Consider the following 5,694-nt stretch of genomic DNA (forward strand, 5'->3'; position numbering starts at 1 on the left):
AGCATAACCAGAAAAAGAGGAAAGAAAAACTGTATATAGTATTCCTGGCCTCTCACCCTGTGCTTTTAGAACTGTTATTCCTGAATCTCAGCTCCAAAACCTTCCTCCTTTTTGCTACTTGTCTGCGTGGGGGCTCCTGACATCTTCCATCTGGAGCATTGGTTCCCAATAATTCACCAAAACACCAGAGTTTTCTATTCGACCTTCCCCAGGCGGCCCTTCCACAAATGACTCATCTTTGAATGTTGATCTTTGTGTGATAATCTGTTTTACAGACATAGTATCTCCCTTGTTATTCATAAAACATCAGGAACCAGCTTGGGAGCAGGTGATGCGGGACAAATCATACCCCTACTTTTCATCTTAAGTCCAGGGCAGTGTCCATTGCACGACCACAGCTCCATACACCAGACACACCTTGACCATGCACGGCCAATTATCTCTTGTTGATTTGAGCCAGTTAATCGTACATATCCAAATTTTCAAATTCCACCATCTCTACAACATATAAAGATAAGTCATCTCTCATGCAACTACAAGGAGAGGTCTGAACATGGAAGAAGAAATCTAATCAGTTAAGGGGAATGGAAGGGTAATTCATGTAGGAAATTATCAAAATGAGGAAAATAGAAGTTCTTGTCATGGCTCAGTGAAAATGGATCTGACTAGTATCCATGAGGATACAGGTTCAATTCCTGGACTTTCTCAGTGGTTTAAGGATCTGATGTTGCACAGAGCTATTCTGCGGGTCACAAACATGGCTTATATCTGACATTTCTATGGCTATGGCATAGACCAGCAGGTGCAGCTCCAATTTGTCCCCTAGACTAGGAACATCCATATGCCACAGGTATGGCCTTAAAAATAAAAAAAAAGCACTTTATAAAATGTGTGAAAGAACATTTCTGTAAAAAAATTTTTAAACAATTTCATGATATATGTATTTTATTGTATAGATTTGTGTGGTACTGAAGAATACATGAATAACCAATGTCTCAAAATATTTAAAATTTCTGTGTAAAATATAATTCATGAGGTACAGATGAATATGCTGTCTCTAAAAAGTGATTTAAAGCACTTTAGCTAATGCAAGATCTGTTGTTACAGAATTGTTTAGAGTGGCAAGAAACACTAGATAACTGGTGACAGAAAAAAAAAGTGTATATAGATAAATGCACACACATGTGAAATAAACTTGATGTGTATATATACATCCATATAATATATATCATATATATATGTATATATACACACACACACATACATATTAAAGAAGAATTTTTAAAACATCATTTGAATAGTCACCAATGGACACCCATCCAGTACTCATATGATTTAGGACAGAGAATTAAAGAAAAAAAATTGACCAAAGAAGGGAGACATGCTCAGACTGAGGATGACAGCATCCCATGAGTGAAGGAGGATGAAGCTCTCATTTTGTGCCCAGATAAGGAAAGAAACACTATTGAAGTAGATTCAATAATCCTGTTAGATTTGCCCTGCTGGTTATTTTGGCCAATGCTGATTTCTGTCCAAGAAAATGCAAAGATAAACCCTAGTGATATAAAAATTGAATTTGCTTTGATAAGGAATGAGTGTCCTATGACTTTGCTACCTAAAATACTTCCATCTCCAATCCCCAGTCACCTCCATCCTCTTATAATGATTTCCTTTGTTATCAAATATATCCCAACCTGATATTAGATTCCATATTTGTTCATCGATGATCTAGCTCCCAAACTACAATCTGAACTACACAAAAGCAAAGATTTCTCTGCTTTATGCTGTTATCAGCACCCAGAGCTTTTCTAAGAATAGGAACTAAAAATCTTGAATCAGGAGATCCACCCCTGATAGTTTCTAATGGAAAAACACCTCTTCTGTCTCTCTAAATTTCATACCACCTAATGCCCATGGATTTGGGATGGAAGGACCACATCAAACACCAGGAGGCTGACAAGCTTTCCCTGCACAGCTGCTCTTTGTGACTAAATCAAGGAAACGAAGACTTGCTGGGTTCTCATGGTCTAGGGTGTAGAATTGGAGCATGTTTAGTAACAGAACTTCTTGTATGTAACTAGACCCACATCAATGGAAAGAGTCAACCAAACCAGCAGTCTCTCTGAGTTCATCCTCCTGGGACTCTCCTCTCAGACTGAGGACAAGAAGCCACTCTTTATCCTTTTCCTCAGCATGCACTTGGTCACCATCACAGGGAACCTGCTCATCATCCTGGCCATCCACTCGGACCCCCAGCTCCAGACCCCCATGTATTTCTTCCTGACTTTCCTGTCTTTCACTGACATTTGCTTCTCAACAACCATTGTCACCAGGATGCTGGTGAACTTCCTGTCCCATAAGACCATCTCCTATGCTGGGTGTCTGACATAGATGTATTTCATTTATGCTTTGGGAAACACTGACAGTTGCCTTCTAGCAGTCATGGCCTTTGACTGCTATGTGGCCATCTGTGATCCCTTCCACTATGTCACCATCATGAGTCACCACCGCTGTGTCCTGATGGTGGCCTTCTCCTGCTCATTGCCTCACCTCCATTCACTCCTACATATACTTCTGCTGAATAAGCTCACTTTCTATGACTCTAACATTATCCATCACTTTCTCTGTGACTTCAGTTCTCTAGTGAAATTGTCTTGTTTGTCCACATCTGTTTTTTGGGGTACCCCCTTTCAATGCATTGCTTTCTTTTATATATGAATCATGGTGGTTATCAAAATTCCCTCAGCTGGTAGCAAATCCTAAGCTTTTTCCACTTGTGGTTATCATGTCACCGTGGTGATACTCTTTTATAGAATCATCTTCTATATTTATTTACAGCCTGTGTCCTCAAACACTGTACCAGACCACATGGCACCAACTGTCTACACACTTCTAAACTTGGCACTAAATCCTGTTATCTACAGCCTGTTTCCTCGAACACTGTACCGGACCACATGGCACCAACTGTCTACACACTTCTAAACTTGGCACTAAATCCTGTTATCTACAACCTGAGAAACAAAGACATGAAACAAGGCCTGAGGAAGCAGGTGGGCAGGAGGAAACTCCAGGCAGTATCCTTTAGATTAATACACAATGGAGTGTTTTATACAGGATTCTATTTTCTATATGTTCTTGACTAACAATCAAGCATTTGGATGTTGCTACGTGTGAGACAAGGTTTCTGTGGGCACTTACATCCAGGGCTGAGGACTCGTCAATTTGCCCTGCTTCTGCTTATATCATGATATACTCCCTCACTATTCCTCTTCTTTCCTAGGAAGAGTCGTCACTTGCTCATCTTCCAGATACTGCTTTAATAGTTTTCCCAAAGACATTTCCTGAACAAATTTCTTTCCTCTATGAAGACTTATAGTCCAAAATCCCTCACATTGCAGTATATTACTGAAAATAATTACTGAATTTTTAGCTGTTGAATGTCTTTGCAAACATTTGAGAGGGGAAGAGGGGGAGAATATAGTTTAGTTAATTTTCAACTAGATGATTTTTATAATTCCTCATTTTTCTCTTTCAAATACTTTTCCTTAGGCATTCCCTGTTGGCTTAGCATGTTGTCACTGTTGTGGCTCTTGTTTTTACTCAGGTTAAACCCCTGGCCCAGAAAAATTTGCATGCCACAGACGTGACCAAAATATTTCTTTTTCATGTATAAAAATTGTTTTCACTTTTACTCTTCTCTTCCTAACTTATTATATTGCTTTTGCTTTATTCCTTTTAAATTTCCCCATTTTTATCCAAACAATTAAAAATTGCTTATGACCAGAGAGAACAAGAACTAAGAAACGATCCATCCCAGAGTGGAGATGGTGAAATATTCCTTCCTGCCATCTATCCCTGTACCTAGTGTCAAGATATATAATTTAAAAATATTCTAGACACTCCAGCACTTAAGAGAGTCTAACTTGGAGATATATGATCGTATATGTACATTGAGTACTGAGAGAATTTATTTTCGTCAATCTCAGCTTTTCTTTTCTTTTTTTTTTGCTTTTTAGGCCACACCTACAGCATATGGAATTCCCAGGCTAGGTGTCTACTCATAGCTGTGGCATCTGCAGTCCTACAACACAGCCACAGCAATGCAGGATCCAAGCTTCCCCTGTGACCTACACCACAGCTCACAGGAAAGGAAGATCCTGGACCCACTAAATGAGACCAGGGATTGAACGTGCATCCTCATGAATACTAGTCACCCAGCACAAAAATGGGAACTCCCCAGCTTTATAACAAATAAAAATTGGAAAAAAATGTAATCCTACCAAGAGATATAAATTAATTATGATTAATTACATAAATGCAACAATTTATTTTTTATTTATTTTATTTTATTTTATTTTTTGTCTTTTTGCCATTTGTTGGGCTGCTCCCATGGCATATGGAGGTTCCCAGGCTAGGGGTCAAATCAAAGCTGTAGCTGCTGGCCTACACCACAGCCACAGCAATGCGGGATCTGAGCCACATCCGTGACCTACTCCACAGCTCACATCAATGACAGATCCCCAAAACTATGAGCGAGGCCAGGGAGTAAACCCACAACCTCATGGTTCCAGGTTGGATTCGTTAACTACTGAAGTGCAACAGGACCTCCAATAAATGTAGCAATTTAAACCAGGCTGAAAAATCAAAGAGCTGTTTTTTAAAATATTAATCAAATAGAAAAATAAGGGATGTAGAAAAAGTATAAAGATATGAAGACTAATTTTTAGATTTTATGAATATATATCTGCAGAGTTACTGGAGTAGGAGAAGGACAGAGATGGAGAGAATTTCTACTTCTTTACACATATTTGGAATGTATGAATTTACTCAAATAAATATTTATAGCTCATGGAATTTAAAACCATTAGCAGAAGTCCAGTGTTCCCAGCAGCACTTATTGAAGGGTCTGTCTTTTCTCCATTGTATGCCCTTGCCTGTTTTGTCATAAATAAGTTGACTGTAGGTATGTGGGTTTAATTCTGGGCTTTCTATCCTGTTCAACTGATCTATAGTTCTGTCTTTATGCTGGTACCATATGGTTTTGATGACTGTAGTTTTGTAGTATAATCTGAAGTCAGGAGGTTGATTCCTCCAGTTCCATTTTTATTTCTCAGGATGGCTTCGGATGTGCTGGGTCTTTTGTGTTTAAAACACCTAATGTGCTTAGAACATTGTCTGACATTTTGGAAGTCTTCAAAAACAGTGATTATTTTCCCATTATTCTTTACAGACTCATTACAAGCAGACACCATTTAGTTCGTGACCACTGTAGTTGGTGACAACTCCATCGGTTCAAATCAAAATACAGGAATCCTTTGACTCCTATCATTTCTCTCATATTCCTCTCAACGTGTCAGGAAACCTTGTTACTTCAGACTTTCAACCACATACACTTCTCCAAATACTGTTTCCTCTGCTATTATTCTAGCCTATCAATCCCTTAATAGCACATTTGCTGGAACTCCAAGATGGTCTTTCTGCTTCCAACAAGCCCTCTTCTCTGCATGCCATCACGCTGATCCTTTGTAAAACTGAATCATGTCACTCTTGTGCTAAAGAGCTTCCAAGGGATACATACATAATTCACAGTAAGATGCAAATTGTAAAGACTAGGGAACATAGTTCCCTTGAGGCACTGAAATGATTCACACTACTCTTCTCTCACCACCTCCCATCAACCCCTCTCCTTTTTGT

General features: G+C 39.0%; 1 pseudogene; it reads left to right on the forward strand.

Annotated features, from left to right (window-relative positions):
- The first annotated feature begins 2,091 nt into the window (after positions 1-2,091).
- On the forward strand, positions 2,092-5,263 carry LOC125120902 (olfactory receptor 1L8-like; annotated as a pseudogene).
- Positions 5,264-5,694: the final 431 nt, after the last annotated feature.

The sequence above is a fragment of the Phacochoerus africanus genome, chromosome 2, assembly GCF_016906955.1.
Source record: "Phacochoerus africanus isolate WHEZ1 chromosome 2, ROS_Pafr_v1, whole genome shotgun sequence".
Classification (NCBI taxonomy): Eukaryota; Metazoa; Chordata; class Mammalia; order Artiodactyla; family Suidae; genus Phacochoerus; species Phacochoerus africanus.